This window comes from Pseudophryne corroboree, chromosome 3, assembly GCF_028390025.1.
Source record: "Pseudophryne corroboree isolate aPseCor3 chromosome 3, aPseCor3.hap2, whole genome shotgun sequence".
Lineage (NCBI taxonomy): Eukaryota > Metazoa > Chordata > Amphibia > Anura > Myobatrachidae > Pseudophryne > Pseudophryne corroboree.
In genome coordinates, this window is record NC_086446.1 from 390,828,386 (window position 1) to 390,850,820 (window position 22,435).

General features: G+C 47.4%; 1 protein-coding gene and 1 long non-coding RNA gene across 4 annotated transcripts in view; one reads left to right on the forward strand and one right to left on the reverse strand.

Moving 5' to 3' along the window:
• Nucleotides 1-22,435, forward strand: part of BRCA1 (BRCA1 DNA repair associated) — a 373,734-nt gene that overhangs the window by 28,541 nt on the left and 322,758 nt on the right. The window lies entirely within an intron of this gene.
• On the reverse strand, nucleotides 17,273-19,609 carry LOC135057818 (uncharacterized). Its single transcript, XR_010244381.1, has 2 exons — nucleotides 19,169-19,609; nucleotides 17,273-17,411 (listed from the first exon to the last, which is right to left on the reverse strand). It is a non-coding gene; the product is annotated as an uncharacterized LOC135057818 (long non-coding RNA).

The window sequence follows — 22,435 nt, forward strand, 5'->3', positions numbered from 1 at the left end:
AAGCACTGATGGGTGCAGGGCGCAGGGGGGGCGCCCTGGGCAGCAATAAACCTCGTTTTTGGGCAAAAAAGGTCACATTAGGCTGCGGAGGCAGCAAATAGATGATCCCCCGCCATTTTATTAATATTGAAGAGGGACCGAAGCCCGCCGCTGGAGGGGGCGGAGCTTGATCCCTCAGCACTAACCAGCGCCATTTTCTCCACAGAGGCTGCAGAGAACGCTGGCTCCCCGGACTCTCCCCTGCTGAACACTTCAGAGGGCTGAAAAAGAGGAGGGGGGCACATTGGAGCGCAGTGAGTGGGAAGATTGGCATTATATAATAATATAAAAGCGCTGTCTGGATTTTCCAGTGTCAGTTTGGCGCTGGGTGTGTACTGGCATACTCTCTCTCTGTCTCTCCTAAGGGCCTGGTTGGGGATTTGTCCCCTTATAGGTATATCCCTGTGTGTGTGGGGTGTCGGCACGTGCGTGTCGGCATGTCTGAAGCGGAAGGCTTCTCCAAGGAGGAGGTGGAGCAGATGAGTGGTGTGTCCCCGTCGGTAGTGCCGACTCAGGAATGTATGGACATGTGGCATATGTTGAATGCAAGTGTGGCATCTTTACATAAGAGGCTAGATAAAGCTGAATCCAGGGAGGCATCAGGGGGTCAGTCCTCGGATTGGACCGACTCACAGGGCCCATCGGGGTCTCAAAAGCGTCCCTTGTCACTAATTGTGGACACAGATACTGACATGGACTCTGATTCCAGTGTCGACTATGATGAAGCTAGATTGCACCCTAAGGTGACAGAGTATTCAGTGTATGATTATTGCAATAAGAGATGTGTTGCATATTGCTGATGAACCCTCTGTTCCAGACACGAGGGTACACATGTTTAAGGGAAAGAAACAGATAATAAACTTTCCCCCATCTCATGAACTTAACGAGTTATTTGAAAAAGCTTGGTAGACTCCAGATAAGAGGCTGCAGATTCCCAAAAGAATTAATATGGCATACCCTTTCCCTACACAGGACAGGGTACGTTGGGAATCCTCTCCCACTGTGGACAAGGCTTTAACACGCCTGTCCAAGAAAGTGGCGCTGCCGTCTCCAGACACAGCGGCCCTCAAGGACCCTGCGGACCGCAGGCAGGAGACTACATTAAAGTCTATTTATTCACATACTGGTGCTTTGCTCAGACCGGCAATTGCGTCGGCATGGGTATGTAGCGCAGTTGCAGCTTGGACAGATACCCCGTCGGCTGACCTTGATACCCTAGATAGGGATGCTATTTTGTTAACTCTAGCCCATATTAAAGACGCAGTCTTGTATATGAGAGACGCTCAAAGGGACATTGGGTTGCTGGGTTCCAGAGCCAATGCCATGGCTATTTCAGCGAGACGATCCTTATGGACCCGCCAATGGACGGGTGAGGCGGATTCGAAAAAGCATATGGAGGTTTTACCCTATAAGGGTGACGTGTTTGGGGATGGGCTCGCGGACCTGGTTTCCACAGCTACCGCTGGTAAATCTACCTTTTTACCTTTTATTCCCCAACAGCAAAAGAAAACTCCACAATATCACATGCAGTCCTTTCGGTCGCAAAAGTCCTGAAGAGGTCGGGCATCCTCCTTCCTTGCCAGAGTTAAGGGTAGAGGAAAGAGAACACCTGCTTCGGCTGGTGCCCAGGAACAGAAGTCCTCCCCGGCTTCTACAAAACCCACTGCATGACGCTGGGGCTCCCCTGCGGGAGTCCGCACCAGTGGGGGCACGCCTTCGACTCTTCAGCCAGGTCTGGGTCAGGTCAGACGTGAATCCTTGGGCGTTGGAAATAGTTTCCCAAGGCTACAAACTGGAATTCGAAGAGGTGCACCCACGCCGATTTTTCAAGTTGGCCTTAACAACTTCTACCCCAGAGCGGGATGTAGTGTTAGCTGCAATTCAAACGCGGTGTCAACAGCAAGTTAATTATGAGGGTTCCCCTGAACCAACAGGGAAAAGGGTACTATTCGACCCTATTTGTGGTCCCGAAGCCGGATGGTTCGGTCAGACCCATTTTAAATCTAAAATCCCTAAACCTGTACTTGAAAAGATTCAAATTCAAGATGGAATCGCTCCGAGCGGTAATACCCAGCCTGGAGGGGGGGGGATTTTATGGTGTCACTGGACATAAAGGATGCTTACCTTCATGTCCCCATATATCCCTCTCATCAGGAGTACCTGAGATTCGCTGTACAGGATTGTCATTACCAGTTTCAGACGTTGCCGTTTGGGCTTTCCACAGCCCCGAGGATTTTCACCAAGATAATGGCGGAAATGATGGTGGTCCTGCGCAAGCAAGGAGTCACAATTATCCCATACTTGGACGATCTCCTGATAAAGGCGAGATCAAAAGAGCAATTGCTGAGAAACGTGTCACTCTCTCTAAGAGTACTCCAGCAACATGGTTGGATTCTCAATCTACCGAAGTCACAGTTGGTTCCAACAACTCGACTAGCGTTCCTAGGTATGATACTGGACACGGAACAAAAGAAGGTTTTCTCCCGTTGGAAAAAGCCCAGGACCTCCAGAACATGGTCAGAGACCTGCTAAAGCCAAAAAGAGTGTCAGTTCATCAATGCACTCGTGTTCTGGGGAAAATGGTGGCAACCTACGAGGCCATCCCCTTCGGCAGGTTCCATGCGAGGACGTTTCAATGGGACCTTCTGGACAAATGGTCCGGGTCCCATCTACAATTACATCAAAAGATAACACTGTCCCCCAGGGCCAGGGTGTCTCTTCTATGGTGGCTGCAAAGTGCTCACCTCCTAGAGGGTCGCAGATTCGGCATTCAGGACTGGGTTCTGGTAACCACGGACGCGAGCCTCCGAGGATGGGGAGCAGTCACCCAAGGAAGAAATTTTCAAGGACTATGGACAAGCCAGGAGTCCTGCCTGCACATCAACGTGTTGGAATTAAGGGCCATATACCACGGCCTTCGACAAGCGGAGAGTCTTCTTCGAAACCTATCGTGCTGATTCAATCAGACAATGTCACAGCAGTGGCTCATGTGAACCGCCAAGGCGAGACAAGGAGCAGAGTCGCGATGGCAGAAGCCACCAGGATTCTTCGCTGGGCGGAAAATCACGTAAGCGCTCTGTCAGCTGTCTTCATTCCGGGTGTGGACAACTGGGAGGCAGACTTCCTCAGCAGACACGATCTCCATCCAGGAGAGTGGGGACTTCATCAAGAAGTCTTTGCAGAGATAACGGGTCTTTGGGGAGTACCTCAAATAGACATGATGGAGTCGCGCCTCAACAAGAAGCTTCGGAGGTATTGTGCAAGGTCCCGGGACCCTCGGGCAATAGTAGTAGACGCTCTGGTAACGCCATGGGTGTTCCAATCGGTCTACGGGTTTCCTCCTCTTCCTCTCATCACAAAGGTGTTGAGGATCATAAGGCGAAACAGAGTACAGACAATATCCATTGTTCCAGACTGGCCTCGAAGAGCCTGGTACTCAGATCTTCAGGAGATGCTCACAGAAGATCCTTGGCCTCTTCCTCTAAGGGAGGACCTGTTGCAGCAGGGGCCCTGCATGTTCCAAGACTTACCGCGGTTACGTTTAACGGCATGGCGGTTGAACGACTGATCCTAGCTGAGAAGGGAATTCCAGAAGAGGTCATACCTACTCTAATAAAGGCTAGGAAGGAGGTGACTGCAATACATTATCACCGTATCTGGCGGAAATATGTCTCTTGGTGTGAAACCAAGAATGCTACTGCGGAAGATTTCCATTTGGGTCGTTTTCTCCACTTCCTACAGACAGGAGTGGATATGGGCCTGAAATTAGGCTCTGTTAAGGTACAGATTTCGGCTCTGTCGATATTCTTTCAGAAGGAATTGGCTTCTCTTCCAGAAGTCCAGACTTTTTTTAAAGGGAGTGCTACACATCCAGCCTCCTTTTTTGCCCCCAGTGGCACCATGGGACCTGAACGTGGTGTTGCAGTTCCTAAAATCACACTGGTTTGAACCCCTTAACACGGTTGAGTTGAAATTTCTCACCTGGAAGGTGGTCATGTTATTGGCCTTGGCATCTGCAAGGCAGGTGTCAGAATTAGCGGCCTTGTCTCACAAGAGCCCCTACTTGATTTTTCATGTTGATAGGTGAAAATTGAGGACGAGTCCTCAATTCCGCTCTAAGGTGGTTTCTTCATTCCATATAAACCAATCTATTGTGGTGCCTGTGGCTACGAGTGACTTGGAGGATTCCAGGTCCCTGGATGTAGTAGTCAGGACCTTAAAGATTTAGGTAGCCAGGACAGCTAGAATTAGGAAAACAGAGGCTCTGTTTGTTCTGTATGCAGCCAACAAGATTGGCGCGCCTGCTTCAAAGCAGACTATTGCTCGCTGGATCTGTAACACGATTCAGCAGGCGTATGTTACGGCTGGATTGCCGTTACCACATTCAGTAAAGGCCCATTCCACTAGGAAGGTGGGCTCTTCTTGGGCGGCTGCCCGAGGCGTCTCGGCATTACAGCTTTGCCGAGCAGCGACTTGGTCGGGGTCAAACACTTTTGCTAAATTCTACAAGTTTTATACCCTGGCTGATGAGGATCTAGCATTTGCTCTGTTGGTGTTGTAGAGTCATCCGCACTCTCCCGCCCGATTGGGAGCTTTGGTATGAACCCCATGCATCCTCTAGGACGTAAGAGAAAATAAGATTTTAAACCTACCGGTAAATCTATTTCTCCTAGTCCGTAGAGGATGCTGGGCGCCCGTCCCAGTGCGGAAAATCTGCAAGACTTGTATATGGTTATTGCTTACATAAGGGTTATGTTACAGTTGGAATCGGTCTTGGACCGTTGCTGTTGTTTGTTTATACTGTTAACTGGTTATGTGTATTCCAGGTTATATGGTATGATTGGTGTGGGCTGGTATGAATCTTGCCCTTAGATTTACAAAATCCTTTCCTTGTATTGTACATCTTCTCTGGGCACAGTTCTCTAGCTGAGGTCTGGAGGAGGGGCATAGAGGGAGGAGCCAGTGCACACCCATACTAAAAGTTCTTTATAGGTGCCCATGTCTCCTTCGGAGCCCGTCTATACCCCACGGTCCTTACGGAGTCCCCAGCATCCTCTACGGACTAGGAGAAATAGATTTACCGGTAGGTTTAAAATCTTATTTCTCTATCGTCCTAGTGGATGCTGGGGTTCCTGAAAGGACCATGGGGAATAGCGGCTCCGCAGGAGACAGGGCACAAAAAGTAAAGCTTTAGGATCAGGTGGTGTGCACTGGCTCCTCCCCCCATGACCCTCCTCCAAGCCTCAGTTAGATTTTTGTGCCCGGCCGAGAAGGGTGCAATCTAGGTGGCTCTCCTAAAGAGCTGTTTAGAAAAGTTTAGCTTAGGTTTTTTATTTTACAGTGAGTCCTGCTGGCAACAGGATCACTGCAACGAGGGACTTAGGGGAGAAGAAGTGAACTCACCTGCGTGCAGGATGGATTGGCTTCTTTGGCTACTGGACATTAGCTCCAGAGGGACGATCACAGGTACAGCCTGGATGGTCACCGGAGCCTCGCCGCCGGCCCCCTTGCAGATGCTGAAACAAGAAGAAGGTCCAGAATCGGCGGCATGAAGACTCCTCAGTCTTCTTAAGGTAGCGCACAGCACTGCAGCTGTGCGCCATTTCCTCTCAGCACACTTCACACGGCAGTCACTGAGGGTGCAGGGCGCTGGGAGGGGGGCGCCCTGGGAGGCAATGAAAACCTATTTTTGGCTAAAAATACCTCACATATAGCCTCCGGGGGCTATATGGAGATATTTAACCCCTGCCAGAATCCGTTAAGAGCGGGAGACGAGGCCGCCGAAAAAGGGGCGGGGCCTATCTCCTCAGCACACAGCGCCATTTTCCCTCACAGAAAGGCTGGAGGGAAGGCTCCCAGGCTCTCCCCTGCACTGCACTACAGAAACAGGGTTAAAACAGAGAGGGGGGGCACTAATTTGGCGTTAAAAATATATAAAAAAGATGCTATAAGGGAAAACACTTATATAAGGTTGTCCCTATATAATTATAGCGTTTTTGGTGTGTGCTGGCAAACTCTCCCTCTGTCTCCCCAAAGGGCTAGTGGGGTCCTGTCCTCTATCAGAGCATTCCCTGTGTGTGTGCTGTGTGTCGGTACGTGTGTGTCGACATGTATGAGGACGATGTTGGTGAGGAGGCGGAGCAATTGCCTGTAATGGTGATGTCACTCTCTAGGGAGTCGACACCGGAATGGATGGCTTATTTAGGGAATTACGTGATAATGTCAACACGCGGCAAGGTCGGTTGACGACATGAGACGGCCGACAAACAATTAGTACCGGTCCAGACGTCTCAAAAACACCGTCAGGGGTTTTTAAAACGCCCGTTTACTTTAGTCGGTCGACACAGACAGACAGGGACACTGAATCCAGTGTCGACGGTGAATAAACAAACGTATTCCTTATTAGGGCCACACGTTAAGGGCAATGAAGGAGGTGTTACATATTTCTGATACTACAAGTACCACAAAAGAGGGTATTATGTGGGATGTGAAAAAACTACCGTAGTTTTTCCTGAATCAGATAAATTAAATGAAGTGTGTGATGATGCGTGGGTTCCCCCCGATAGAAAATATGGGCGGTATACCCTTTCCCGCCAGAAGTTAGGGCGCGTTGGGAAACACCCCTTAGGGTGGATAAGGCGCTCACACGCTTATCAGAACAAGTGGCGGTACCGTCTATAGATAGGGCCGTCCTCAAGGAGCCAGCTGACAGGAGGCTGGAAAATATCATAAAAAGTATATACACACATACTGGTGTTATACTGCGACCAGCGATCGCCTTAGCCTGGATGTGCAGAGCTGGGGTGGCTTGGTCGGATTCCCTGACTAAAAATATTGATACCCTTGACAGGGACAGTATTTTATTGACTATAGAGCATTTAAAGGATGCATTTCTATATATGCGAGATGCACAGAGGGATATTTGCACTCTGGCATCAAGAGTAAGTGCGATGTCCATATCTGCCAGAAGATGTTTATGGACACGACAGTGGTCAGGTGATGCAGATTCCAAACGGCACAAAGGTGTATTGCCGTATAAAGGAAGAGGAGTTATTTGGGGTCGGTCCATCGGACCTGGTGGCCACGGCAACTGCTGGAAAATCCACCGTTTTTACCCTAAGTCACATCTCTGCAGAAAAAGACACCGTCTTTTCAGCTTCAGTCCTTTCGTCCCTATAAGAGTCATATCTGCCCAGGGATAGAGGAAAGGGAAGAAGACTGCAGCAGGCAGCCCATTCCCAGGAACAGAAGCGTTCCACCGCTTCTGACAAGCTCTCAGCATGACGCTGAGACCGTACAGGACCCCTGGATCCTACAAGTAGTATCCCAGGGGTACAGATTGGAATGTCGAGACGTTTCCCCTGCGCAGGCTCCTGAAGTCTGCTTTACCAAGGTCTCCCTCCGACAAGGAGGCAGTATGGGAAACAATTCACGAGCTGTATTCCCAGCAGGTGATAATTAAATTACCCCTCCTACAACAAGAAAAGGGGTATTATTCCACACTATATTGTGGTACTGAAGCCAGAAGGCTAGGTGAGACCTATTCTAAATCTAAAAAAATTTGAACACTTACAAAGGTTCAAATCAAGATGGAGTCACTCAGAGCAGTGATAACGAACCGGGAAGAAGGGGACTATATGGTGTCCCGAGACATCAGGGATGCTTACCTCCATGTCCCAAATTTGCCCTTATCACTAAGGGTACCTCAGGTTCGTGGTACAGAACTGTCACTATCGGTTTCAGACGCTGCCGTTTGGATTGTCCACGGCACCCCGGGTCTTTACCAAGGTAATGGCCGAAATGATGGTTCTTCTTCGAAGAAAAGGCGTCTTAATTATCCCTTACTTGGACGATCTCCTGATAAGGGCAAAGTCCAGGGAACAGTTGGAGGTCGGAGTAGCACTATCTCGGATACTGTTACAACAGCAGGGGTGGATTCTAAATATTCCAAAATCGCAGCTGATCCCGACAACAAGTCTCCTGTGCTTAGGGATGATTCTGGACACAGTCCAGAAAAAGGTGTTTCTCCCGGAAGAGAAAGCCAGGGAGTTATCCGAGCTAGTCAGGAACCTCCTAAAATCAGTGCATCATTGCACAAGGGCCATGGTAAAAAAATGGTGACTTCCTTCGAAGCAATTCCAGTCGGCAGATTTCATGCAAGAACTTTTCAGTGGGATCTGCTGGACAAATGGTCCGGATCGCATCTTCAGATGCATCAGCGGATAACCCTATATCCAAGGACAAGGGTGTCTCTCCTGTGGTGGTTACAGAGTGCTCATCTTCTAGAGGGCCGCAGATTCGGCATTCAGTTTTGGATGTTGGTGACCACGGAGGCCAGCCCGAGAGGCTGGGGAGCAGTCACACAAGGAAAAAATTTCCAGGGAGTGTGATCAAGTCTGGAGACTTTTCTCCACATAAATATAGCTAAGGGTAAATTTATAATGCTCTAAGCTTAGCAAGACCTCTGCTTCAAGGTCAGCCGGTATTGATCCAGTGGGATAAAACATCACGGCAGTCGCCCACGTAAATAGACAGGGCGGCACAAGAAGCAGGAGGGCAGTGGCAAAAACTGCAAGGACTTTTCGCTGGGCGGAAAATCATGTGATAGCACTGTCAGCAGTGTTTCATTCCGGGAATGGAAACTGGGAAGCAGACTTCCTCAGTAGGCACGACCTCCACCCGGCAGAGTGGGAACTTCATGGGGAAGTTTTCCACATGATTGTAAACCGTTGGGAATTACCAAAGGTGGACATGATGGCGTCCCGTCTGAACAAAAAACGGGACAGGTATTGCGCCAGGTTAAGAGACCCTCAGGCAATAGCTGTGGACGTTCTGGTAACACCGTGGGTGTACCAGTCGGTGTATGTGTTCCATCCTCTGCTTTTCATACCTAAGGTACTGAGAATTATAAGACGTAGAGGAGTAAGAACTATACTCATGGCTCCGGATTGGCCAAGAAGGACTTGGTACCCGGAACTTCAAGAGATGCTCACAGAGGACTTATGGCCTCTGCCGCTAAGAAGGGACTTGTTTCAGCAAGTACCATGTCTGTTCCAAGACTTACCGCAGCTGCGTTTGACGGCATGGCGGTGGAACGCCGGATCCTAAGGGAAAAGGCATTCAGGAAGAGGTCATTCCTACCCTGGTCAAAGCCAGAAAGGAGGTGACCGCACAACATTATCACCACATGTGGCGAAAATATGTTGCGTGGTGTGAGGCCAGGAAGGCCCCACGAAGAAATTTCAACTCGGTCGATTCCTGCATTTCCTGCAAACAGGAGTGTCTATGGGCCTCAAATTGGGGTCCATTAAGGTTCAAATTTCGGCCCTGTCGATTTTTCTTCCAGAAAGAATTGGCTTCAGTTCCTGAAGTCCAGAAGTTTGTCAAGGGAGTATTGCATATACAACCCCCTTTTGTGCCTCCAGTGGCACTGTGGGATCTCAACGTAGTTCTGGGATTCCTCAAAACACATTGGTTTAAAACCAGTCAAATCTGTGGATTTGAAGCATCTCACATAAAAAGTGAACATGCTCTTGGACCTGGCCTGGACCAGGCGAGTGTCAAATTGGTGGTTTTTTTCTCAAAAAAGCCCATATCTGTTTGTCCATTCGGACAGGGCAGAGCTGCGGACTCGTCCCCAGTTCTCTCCCTAAGGTGGTGTCAGTGTTTCACCTGAACCAGCTTATTGTGGTGTCTTGCGCCTACTAGGGACTTGGAGGACTCCAAGTTGCTAGATGTGGTCAGGGCCCTGAAAATATAGGTTCCAGGACGGCTGGAGTCAGGAAAACTGACTTGCTGTTATCCTGTATGCACCCAACAAACTGGGTGCTCTTGCTTCTAAGCAGACTTTTACTAGTTGGATGTGTAATACAATTCAGCTTGCACATTCTGTGGCAGGCCTGCCACAGCCAAAATATGTAAATGCCCATTCCACAAGGAAGGTGGGCTCATCTTGGGCGGCTGCCCGAGGGGTCTCGGCTTTACAACTTTGCCGAGCGGCTATTTAGTCAGGGGCAAACACGTTTGTAAAATCCTACAAATTTGATAACCTGGCTAAGGAGGACCTGGAGTTCTCTCATTCGGTGCTGCAGAGTCATCCGCACTCTCCCGCCCGTTTGGGAGCTTTGGTATAATCCCCATGGTCCTTTCAGGAACCCCAGCATCCACTAGGACGATAGAGAAAATAAGAATTTACTTACCGATAATTCTATTTCTCGGAGTCCGTAGTGGATGCTGGGCGCCCATCCCAAGTGCGGATTATCTGCAATACTTGTACATAGTTACAAAAATCGGGTTATTATTGTTGTGAGCCATCTTTCAGAGGCTCCGCTGTTATCATACTGTTAACTGGGTTCAGATCACAGGTTGTACAGTGTGATTGGTGTGGCTGGTATGAGTCTTACCCGGGATTCATAAATCCTTCCTTATTGTGTACGCTCGTCCGGGCACAGTATCCTAACTGAGGCTTGGAGGAGGGTCATGGGGGGAGGAGCCAGTGCACACCACCTGATCCTAAAGCTTTACTTTTTGTGCCCTGTCTCCTGCGGAGCCGCTATTCCCCATGGTCCTTTCAGGAACCCCAGCATCCACTACGGACTCCGAGAAATAGAATTATCGGTAAGTAAATTCTTATTTTTTTCTGCTTTTACATGTCCCTTTCATGTTGATGTATTTTTGCAAATCCTTGTGGAACACACTTTCCTAATACAACTAGTACATATTATCCAGCAAATGCCAAATCACAGTATCTTGTCTCTCGTCTCTCCTCTCCACTCTATGCAAGTCCCCTTTATTTACCCCGGTCGCCACTCCTCTTTTTTTGCTTCAGTTCAGTTAGCGAGGGGCACCTTCTACTGCCCGTGTCGGTCTCAGGACATGCAATTGTCTAGTACTATATAGCTTCACTAACTCCCTACCCCAGTGGTTCTCAAACTGTGTGCCGTGGCACCCTGGGGTGCTTCAAGTCACTTGCAGGAGTGCCTTGGATTGGTGGTACAGGACCAATTCAAGTTATTTATGGTCAATGTAATAGGCAAAACCAGTGCTGCTGGCTGTCATTCATAAAATATGTGGACAAACGGAAGCAAATCCTGTCCCTCACCACACAATAGAACCGAAGGATGACATATAAACGTAGAAACACAATTTGCTTAATTTAATATTTCTTTCCAAATTTCTCAATAAGAAACTTTTGGCCTAGGGGTGCTGTGAAAAAAATTCTGATGCTCTAGGTCGCCGTGATTCAGAAAAGTTTGGGAACCTCTGCCCTACCCTATTAAGAATGTAGTTGAAAGTCTTGACCCTCACGTTTAAAGCCCTTAAATCCCCCCCGAATAAGAACCCTCCCCAGTGTTTATTATCATATAGCTACACTAGCTTCCTACCCCATTAAGAATGTAGTTGAAAGTATTGACCCACGCATTTAAAGCCCTTAAACCCTCCTTCACCTCTCCGACCAACCTGAAAAAACTGGATGCTTGAGCAAATCTTGAAGGGAAGAAGGGACTAATTCAGACCTGGTCGCTCGCTAGGGATTTTTTGCACTGCTGTGAACTATCAAGTCGCCGCCCATAGGGAAGTGTATTTTCGCTTTGCAAGTGTGCAAACGCATGTGTAGCAGAGCTGTACAAACAGATCCTGTACAGTCTGAGTAGCCCAGGACTTAGATGCTGCGAACACTTCAGCCTGTCCGGGACCGTAATTCACGTCGGGAGCCCTCCCTGCAAACGCATGGACACGCTGCGTTTTTCCAACCACTCCCAGAAAACTGTCAGTTACCACCCACAAACGGCTTCTTCCTGTCAATCTTGCGATTGCCTGTGAGAATGGATTCTTCGCACAAACCCATCGCTGAGCTGCGATCTGCTTTTGTACTGTGCGACACGCTTGCGCATTGCAGTACATACGCATGCGCAGTTCTGACATCGCAGCGCTGCAAAAAACGCTAGCGAGCGGATCAGGTCTGATCTACCCCCTATTGTCCTTATTCAGGTTTGTTAGCCAAAAAAGTTAGCAATTGGGCAAAACCATGGTGCACTGCAGGGGGCAGATGTATTCTGTGCAGAGATTTAGATTTGGGTTGGGTGTGTTCAAAGTGAAATCTAAATTGCAGTGTTGAAATTAAGCAGCCAGTATTTACCCTGCACAGAAACAATATAACCCACCCAAATCTAACACTCTGCTAGCAAACCTGAATAACCCCCAATATTCACTTTCATATACATGCCAGAAAACCCAACAAAGTAGTTATTGTACCAATAGATGGTTCTAAGTACTAGTCTGCAGCTGCAGACTAATTATGCCAGCACAAATTTTTTTTTTTTTAATTTTTATTTAATTTAAAAATGTACTTTGAGTGCCCATTCTACTTTCCCCTCACTTCTGGCCTCTTTGTGACATCAGCAGAAGCATGGAAATGGTTGTGTACATCTTGTTTAGGTAAGCAGACATAGCATTTGGATGGGATACCTAAATCCTCCGATTACTTGCTGTACAATGTAGTGATTGTACTTGATCTTCTGCAACTTTTACTAATTACATTTCATTTTCTTTATTGTGATATATATATATATATATATATATATATATATATATATATATATATATATATATATATATATATGATGCTTTTTGTTTTGGCCTGGTATACAACATAACGTTAATTTCTTGCTACATTTGCTTTCAAAATAGTGAGCACAGCAGAGCCAAATTAAACTAAAACATTCTGCTCGTTTATAAACCGAACAGAAGAATACAGAAGTTGCCTATAAAGAAAAACTATGTACTTTGAAATCAACAAATGAATCTGCAGGTGGAGAAGCACATTAACACTATGGGGTATATGCAATTGCGGTCGAATTCCCGAAATTGTCGAATTTCGGGAATTTTTCGCCAAAAAAAAAAATCGACAATGCAGTTCAGTACTTTCCGACAATAAAACGGACTTTCAAAATTCGACTTTTTGAAATTCGACTTTTGACAAATTCGACTTTTTTGCAATGATACACATGCTGCAATTCGACCAAAGTCTATTCAATGGAAGTTTGGAAATTCGACAACAGTGCTTTTAGACAGTAAATTCGTCATTTTCAATCCGACACACTTTGGAGGGTGAAACTAAAAAAAATTTTTAAAACATGTTTTTTTTGTGTTTTTTTTTTCTTGGTAATATCATATCTATTTATATTAGAAGGGATTAGGTACTTGGTTTGTCTTTTTTGGAGGCACAAGTATTATTTATATATTTTTAAAAATAATATTATTATTTTTTTTTGGATGGAATGGTAAAATCCCTGAAAAAAATGGCGTGGGGTCCCCCCTCCAAAGCATAACCAGCCTCGGGCTCTTCGAGCTGGTCCTGGTTCTAAAAATGCGGGGGAAAAATTGACAGGGGTTCCCCCGTATTTTTAAAACCAGCACCGCGCTCTGCGCCTGATGCTGGTGCAAAAAATACGGGGGACAAAAAGAGTAGGGGTCCCCCGTATTTTATACACCAGCATCGGGCTCCACTAGCTGGACAGATAATGCCACAGCCGGGGGTCACTTTTATACAGCGCCCTGCGGCCGTGGCATTAAATATCCAACTAGTCACCCCTGTCCGGGGTACCCTGGGGGAGTCGGGACCCCTTCAATCAAGGGGTCCCCTTCCCCCAGCCACCCAAGGGCCAGGGGTGAAGCCCGAGGCTGTCCCCCCCCCCCCCCCCCCCCATCCAAGGGCTGCGGATGGGAGGCTGATAGCCTTGAGAAAAATGTCAGAATATTGTTTTTTCCAGTAGTACTACAAGTCCCAGCAAGCCTCCCCGCAAGCTGGTACTTGGAGAACCACAAGTACCAGCATGCGGGAGAAAAACGGGCCCGCTGGTACCTGTAGTAGTACTACTGGAAAAAAAATACCCAAATAAAAACAGGACACACACACCGTGACAAGTACAACTTTATTACATACTGCCGACACACACATACTTACCTATGTTGACACACCGACTGCCACAGTCTCCGACTATCCGAGGGTACCTGTTAAAAAATTATACTCACCTTCCAGCGTCCAGAGATAAATCCACGTCCAGAGTATAATCCAGGTACTTGGCAAAATAACAAAACGCAAAAACCCGTGCCAGCGGACTGAAAGGGGTCCCATGTTGACACATGAGACCCCTTTCCCCGAATGCAGAGACCTCTACGTGACAGCTGTCACTGAAAGGTCTCGTAAGCCAATCAGCGAGCGCAACGTCCTTGCACTCTGCTGATTGGCTCTGTGCGCGTCTGAGCTGACAGCGCATCGCAAAGCCTCTCCATTATATTCAATGGTGGGAACTTTGCGGCTAGCGGTGGGGTCACCCGCCGGTCAGCGGCTGACCGCGGGTAACCCCACCGCTGACGGCAAAGTTCCCACCATTGAAAGTAATGGGAGAAGCTTTGCGATGCGCTGTCTGAGGTCACACGCGCACGGAAGTAGCGCTTCCTGATTGGCTGAAGGGACCTCAGTGACCGGAGTCACGTGGTGTCCCGGCATTCGTGGAAAGGGGTCTCATGTGTCAACATGGGACCCCTTTCAGTCCGTTGGTACGGGTGTGCGTTTTGTTATTTTGCCAAGTATGAGGATTTGATCTCTGGACGTGGATTTATCTCTGGACACTGGCAGGTGAGTATAATTTTTTTCACAGGTACCCTCGGATCGTCGGAGACTGTGCCAGTCGGCGTGTCAACATAGGTAAGTATGTGTGTGTCGGCGGTGTGTAATAAAGTCACGGTGTGTGGTGTGTGTCTCCTGTTTTTATTTGGGTATTTTTTTCCCAGTAGTACTACAGGTACCAGCGGGCCCGTTTTTCTCCCGCATGCTGGTACTTGTGGTTCTCCAAGTACCAGCTTGCAGGGGATGCTTGCTGGGACTTGTAGTACTACTGGAAAAAACAATATTCTGTCATTTTACTCAAGGCTATCAGCCTCCCATCCGCAGCCTTTGGATGGGGGGGGGGACAGCCTCGGGCTTCACCCCTGGCCCTTGGGTGGCTGGGGGGGGGGACCCCTTGATTGAAGGGGTCCCCACTCCCCCAGGGTACCCCGGCCAGGGGTGACTAGTTGGATATTTAATGCCACGGCCGCAGGGCGCTGTATAAAAGTGACCCCCGGCTGTGGCATCTGTCCAGCTAGTGGAACCCGATGCTGGTGTATAAAATACGGGGGACCCCTACTCTTTTTGTCCCCCGTATTTTTTGCACCAGCATCAGGCGCAGAGCCCGGTGCTGGTTTTAAAAATACGGGGGATCCCATGTCAATTTTGTCCCCGCATTTTTAGAACCAGGACCAGCTCAAAGAGCCCGAGGCTGGTTATGCTTTGGAGGGGGGACCCCACGCCATTTTTTTCAGGGTTTTTACCCGTTTTTTTAATTCGCGGCAAAATCCGGCAAATCGGCCGTTTTTCGCCCGCGGGATTGTCGAATTTGTTTTTCATTGAATATGGTGAATTCCGGCAGCCACCTGCCGGAATTCACCTGTTGAATTAAAAAACGGCGATAATTTGCCGCGATTCGCCGTGAATTGCATATACCCCTATGTGGCAGATGTACTAAGCCATGGAAAGTGAAAAAGTAGACAGAGAGAGACTCTCCAAGGCTTAGTTCATCCCCCCACTAAATGCCTTGAGCTTAGTTCTCCTGATTGACCAGTTATGTGCACACAGAGCTAAATCTCTCCCTAGGTGGCTTGTAATCTATTCCACACCTGAAAGTGAGACCACAGGAACAAACTGAAATTTATAACTAGAACCATTTTTAAACAGCCAAAAAGGACTGCTTATTGCAGATGTTCCCAAACTCCGCCATTACAGTCCAGATTTTAAGAATGTCCATGCTTGAGGAATGAGTGACAGAATACACCTTATAAACTTATGTTGGTTCAGTCAACAAAACATCTGCTTCTAATGTGCTGTAGGCAGGAGCCTTTATAAATGGCGGTGCCAAGGTTTCAAACATTCATGTCACTATAGAAATAATTGCTATGAAGTTTTGAAATAACATTTCTCTATCAGGTCACCACTTGAAGGTTGCCATCTATCCACATTATCTTCAGTGGAGTGTAGTGTTGTCTTGTTGCATGCAGGTGGCATTGTTGATATATTTTCTGTTCTCTTCCTATACTGTATTGCAAGAAGGTACATCAGTGTGTACTATAAAACTGCAATTAATCCTTTTTTATTTTAATTTTTTTTTTTTTAATTGATTGCAAACAATTGTTTTATATGTGAACATTAACATTTAATTGTTGTGGTTATTATTTAAAGGTCAAAAGTTCCTACTTAAGTAGTGATGTTAAATTGCAGAGGGACATTTACTTAACTTGCTTTTAAAATAATTTTGTTCAGTGTCACAGGAAATTGTCTGCAGTTGACTGGACATGCATATTTCCAAAACGGTTTGCTAGCTTTACATACAGTATCGTCTGGCTGGCTGTGACACTTGTAGATTATGATGTCTCTTGAAATGTATAACCTTGAAAACCACCTTGTTTAGCTGTCCTGACTAGTGATATCCACAAGCTACAAATGCATTCATGTCTTTCTATCACTTTGGGTTCAATTCAATTAGGAGAGATGTTCTTGCTAAATGCTATCCTCTCAGTACTACCACATTCAGATTTTTGTTCGCAACCCCATAGGGTTACTTACAAAAATAGTGGAATCTTGGGGGAGAGGGGGGTGAGTTCTGCTGGTGTTTATACGCTTTTGCAATGGCAACTCATCCCCTTCACCCCTAATCAAATTGACCCCTGTGTAGCAACTAGAGAAGTAATTGTGTGTTTTGTTCTTTTTTAACTTTTCTAAATATGAGATCTTCAGGAGATGAGGTCATACAACTTGCTGCTTCAATGTGGCTGTTGGAACTGGAGTATACTTTTAAACTTCTACCAGAATGACGTTACGCTCCGTTTATTTGTTATTGCGCAGCTCACTTTTTTATAATATAGGCCAAGGTTTATGGTTTTGCATTTTGCCATGGTTTTCTGGCAGTTTTGCAATCATCGCATTTACTAAATCCCATAATCGCGCAGATGCCAGGGTTTAGAATACAATTTAACATCTGTTCACCATTGATGTTTTTAACGTTACAAGTATAAAAATCCTGGATTTACTAAGTGGCGCTTTTAGAAATGCCGCCAATATGAGTGTCTGTGAGTAACTGCTTGGTTGCTTCCATTTTATTTTTGCTTTACCATAACCCATGGATGCTACATGTACTGAAGAACAGACCTGTTTAATGGATTTGTAGGTAATACACTGGTGAACAAGGGGTGCCGGGGATCTTCATATAACATAATATTCAAAAGGTTAACAGCTTTGTTTCTGTGCCATCATGCTGTGGTAGGTTTGCTGGGACCTGTAAAGAACAATATTATTACTTTCATACCCACTGCACCAGAGGCACAGAAACTAGCCCACTAGTTGTCCTTGGGTAGTGAGAACCCCATTTTTTGTGGCCTTTACTATTTCCCTAGGGATTCTAGCCGAAGGAACAGTAGCAGGAATTGGTGGGTTTTGTGAGAGAGCTTGAAACTAGAGATGTGCGGCGGGTACTTTTTGTGTTTTTGGATCTGGATTGGTTTTGCCAAAACCACCCTTTCGTGTTTTTGATCTGGATGATTTTTGAAGAAACTTAAACAGCTAAAATCACAGACTTTGGGTGTCATTTTGATCCTACGGTGTTATTAACCTCAATAGCATTAATTTCCTCTAATTTGCAGTCTATTCTGAACACCTCACAATATTGTTTTTAGGCCTAAAAGTTGCACCGACGTAGCTGTATGACTAAGCTAAGCGACACAAGTGTGCGGCACAAACACCTGGCCCATCTAGGAGTGGCACTGCAGTGGCAGACAGGATGGCATATTTAAAAAATAGGCCCCAAACAGAACATCATGCAAAGAAGAAAAAGAGGTGCAGTGAGATAGCTGTATGACCAAGCTAAGCGACACAAGTGTGCGGCGCAAACAACTGGCCCATCTAGGAGTGGCACTGCAGTTGCAGACAGGATGGCACTTAAAAAAACTAGGCCCCAACCAGCACATGATGCATAGAAGAAAAAGAGGTGCAAGATGGAATTGTCCTTGGGCCCTCCCACCCACCCTTATGTTGTATAAACAGGACATGCACACTTTAACAAACCAATCATTTCAGCGACAGGGTCTGCCATACGACTGTGGCTGAAATGACTGGTTTGTTTGGGCCCCCACCAAAAAAGAAGCAATCAATCTCTCCTTGCACAAACTGGCTCTACAGAGGCAAGATGTCGACCTCATCCTCCGATTCCACACCCCTTTCAGTATGTACATCCTCCTCCTCGCAGAGTATTAAATCGTCCCCACTGGGATCCACCATCACAGGTCCCTGTGTACTTTCTGGAGGCAATTGCTGGTAAAGGTCTTCCCGGAGGAATTTATAATTCCATTTTGATGAACATCAGCTTCTCCACATTATGTGGAAGTAACCTCCTACAACGATCGCTGACAAGGTTACCGGCTGCACTAAACACTGTTTCGGAGTACACACTGGAGGGGGAGGGGGGGGCAACTTAGCTAAAATAAAGCCAGTTTGTGCAAAGGCATCCAAATTGCCTCTTTTTCCTGCCAGTATATGTACGGAATGTCTGACATGCCTACTTGGATGCTGTCACTCATATAATCCTCCACCATTCTTTCAGTGGTGACAGAATCATATGCAGTGACATTAGACATGTCAGTAATCATTGGCAGGTCCTTCAGTTCGGACCAGATGTCGGCACTCGCTCCTGACTGCCCTGCATCACCGCCAGCGGGTGGGCTAGGAAATCATATCCTTTCTCTGACGTCCTAGTGGATGCTGGGGACTCCGTAAGGACCATGGGGATATAGCGGCTCCGCAGGAGACAGGGCACAATAATAAAAGCTTTAGGATCAGGTGGTGTGCACTGGCTCCTCCCCCTATGACCCTCCTCCTAGCCTCAGTTAGATTTTTGTGCCCGGCCGAGAAGGGTGCAATCTAGGTGGCTCTCCTGAGCTGCTTAGAATAAAAGTTTAAGTTAGGTTTTTTTCTTTCAGTGAGACCTGCTGGCAACAGGCTCACTGCTACGAGGGACTTAGGGGAGAGAAGTAAACTCACCTGCGTGCAGGATGGATTTGCTTCTTAGGCTACTGGACACCATTAGCTCCAGAGGGAGTCGGAACACAGGTCTCACCCTGGGGTTCGTCCCGGAGCCGTGCCGCCGACCCCCCTTGCAGATGCCGAAGTTGAAGAGGTCCAGAGTCCAGAAACAGGCGGCAGAAGACTTTCAGTCTTCATAAGGTAGCGCACAGCACTGCAGCTGTGCGCCATTGTTGTCAGCACACTTCACCAACAGTCACCAACTGTCACTGAGGGTGCAGGGCGCTGGGGGGGGGCGCCCTGGGCAGCAATGTATAATACCTTTTTATGGCTAAAATACATCACATATAGCCCTTGAGGCTATATGGATGTATTTAACCCCTGCCAGATCTCACAAACTCCGGGAGAAGAGCCCGCCGAAAAGGGGGCGGGGCCTATTCTCCTCAGCACATGGCGCCATTTTCCTGCTCAGCTCTGCTGTGAGGAAGGCTCCCAGGCTCTCCCCTGCACTGCACTACAGAAACAGGGTTAAAACAGAGAGGGGGGGCACTTATTTGGCGATATGATTACATATATAAAAATGCTATAAGGGAAAACACTTGTATAAGGGGTTGTCCCTGTATAATTATAGCGTTTTTGGTGTGTGCTGGCAAACTCTCCCTCTGTCTCCCCAAAGGGCTAGTGGGGTCCTGTCCTCTATCAGAGCATTCCCTGTGTGTGTGCTGTGTGTCGGTACGTGTGTGTCGACATGTAGGAGGACGATGTTGGTGAGGAGGCAGAGCAAATTGCCTGTATTGGTGATGTCACTCTCTAGGGAGTCGACACTGGAATGGATGGCTTATTTAGGAATTACGTGATAATGTCAACACGCTGCAAGGTCGGTTGACGACATGAGACGTCCGGCAAACAAATTAGTACCTGTCCAGGCGTCTCAGACACCGTCAGGGGCTTGTAAAAACGCCCATTTACCTCAGTCGGTTGACACAGACACAGACACGGACACTGACTCCAGTGTCGACGGTGAATAAACAAACGTATTTTCCTTTTAGGGCCACACGTTTCATGTTAAGGGCAATGAAGGAGGTGTTACATATTTCTGATACTACAAGTACCACAAATAAGGGTATTATGTAGGGTGTGAATAAACTACTTGTAGTTTTTCCTGAATCAGATAAATTAAATGAAGTGTGTGATGATACGTGGGTTTCCTCCGATAGAAAATTATTGGCGGTATACCCTTTCCCGCCAGAAGTTAGGGCGAGTTGGGAAACACACCTTAGGGTGGATAAGGCGCTCACACGCTTATAAAAACAAGGGGCGTTACCGTCTCCAGATACGGCAGCCCTCAAGGAGCCAGCTGATAGGAAGCTGAAAAATATCCTAAAAGTATATACACACATACTGGTGTTATACTACGACCAGCAATCGCCTCAGCCTGGATGTGCAGCGCTGAGGGGGCTTGGTCGGATTTCCTGACTGAAAATATTGATACCCTTGACAGGGACAAGATTTTATTGACTATAGATGCATTTCTATATATGCGAGATGCGCAGAGGGATATTTGCATTCTGGCATCAAGAGTAAATGTGATGTCCATATCTGCCAGACGAAGACACGACAGTGGTCAGGTGATGCAGATTCCAGACGGCACATGGAAGTATTGCCGTATAAAGGGGCGGTCCATCGGACCTGGTGGCCATGGCAACAGCTGAAAAATCCACCTTTTGTTACCCCAAGTCACATCTCAGCAGAAAAGGACACAGTCTTTTCAGTCTTAGTCCTTTCGTCCCCATAAGGGCAGGCGGGCAAAAGGGCCAGTCATATCTGCCCAGGGGTAGAGGAAAGGGAAGAAGACTGCAGCAGGCAGCCCATTCCCAGGAACAGAAGCCCTCCACAGCTTCTGCCAAGTCCGCAGCATGACGCTGGGGCAGTACAAGCGGACTCAGGTGCGGTAGGGGGTCATCTCAAGAGTTTCAGCACGCAGGGGGCTCACTCACAAGTGGACTCCTGGATCCTACACGTAGTATCCCAGGTGTACATTGGAAATTCGAGACGTCTCCCCCTCACAAGTTCCTGAAGTCTGCTTTACCAACGTCTCCCTCCGACAGGGAGGCAGTATTGGGAACAATTCACAGGCTGTATTCCCAGCAGGTGATAATCAAAGTACCCCTTCTACAACAAGGGAAGGGGTATTATTCCACACTATATTGTGGTACTGAAGCCAGACGGCTCGGTGAGATCTGAAATATTTGAACACTTACATACAAGCGTTCAAATCAAGATGGAGTCACTCAGAGTAGTGATAGCGAACCAGGAAGAAGGGGACGATATGGTGTCACTGGATATCAGGGACGCTTACCTACATGTCCAAATTTGCCTTCTCACCAAGGGTACCTCAGGTTCGTGGTACAGAACTGTCACTATCGGTTCAGACGCTGCCGTTTGGATTGTCCACGGCACCCCGGGTCTTTACCAAGGTAATGGCCGAAATGATGATTCTTCTTAAAAGAAATATGGACGCTTTCCTGATAAAGGCAAGGTCCAGAGAACAGTTGGAGGTCGGAGTAGCACTATCTTAAGTAGTTCTACGACAGCACGAGTGGATTCTAAATATTCCAAAATCGCAGTTTTTTCCGACGACACGTCTACTGTTCCTAGGGATGATTCTGGACACAGTCCAGAAAAGGATGTTTTCTCCCGGAGAAGAAAGCCAGGGAGTTATCCGAGCTAGTCAGGAACCTCCTAAAACCAGGAAAAGTATCAGTGCATCATTGCACAAGGATCCTGTGAAAAATGGTGGTTTCTTACAAAGCGATCCCATTCGGTAGATTTCACGCAAGAACCTTTCCGTGGGATCTGCTGGAAAAATGGTCCGGATCGCATCTTCAGATGCATCAGCGGATAACCCGGTCTCCAAGGACAAGGGTGTTTCTTCTGCGGTGGCTGCAGAGTGCTCATCTATGAAAGGGCCGCAGATTCGGCATTCAGGACTGGGTCCTGGTGACCACGGATGCCAGCCTGAGTGGCTGGGGAGCAGTCACACAAGGAAAAAATTTCCAGAGAGTGTGATCAAGTCTGGAGACTTCTCTCCACATAAATATACTGGAGCTAAGGGCAATTTACAATGCTCTAAACTTAGCAAGACCTCTGCTTCAAGGTCAGCCGGTATTGATCCAGTGGGACAACATCACGGCAGTCGCCCACGTAAACAGGGCGGCACAAGAAGCAGGAGGGAAATGGCAGAAACTACAAGGATTCTTCGCTGGGCGAAAAATCATGTGATAA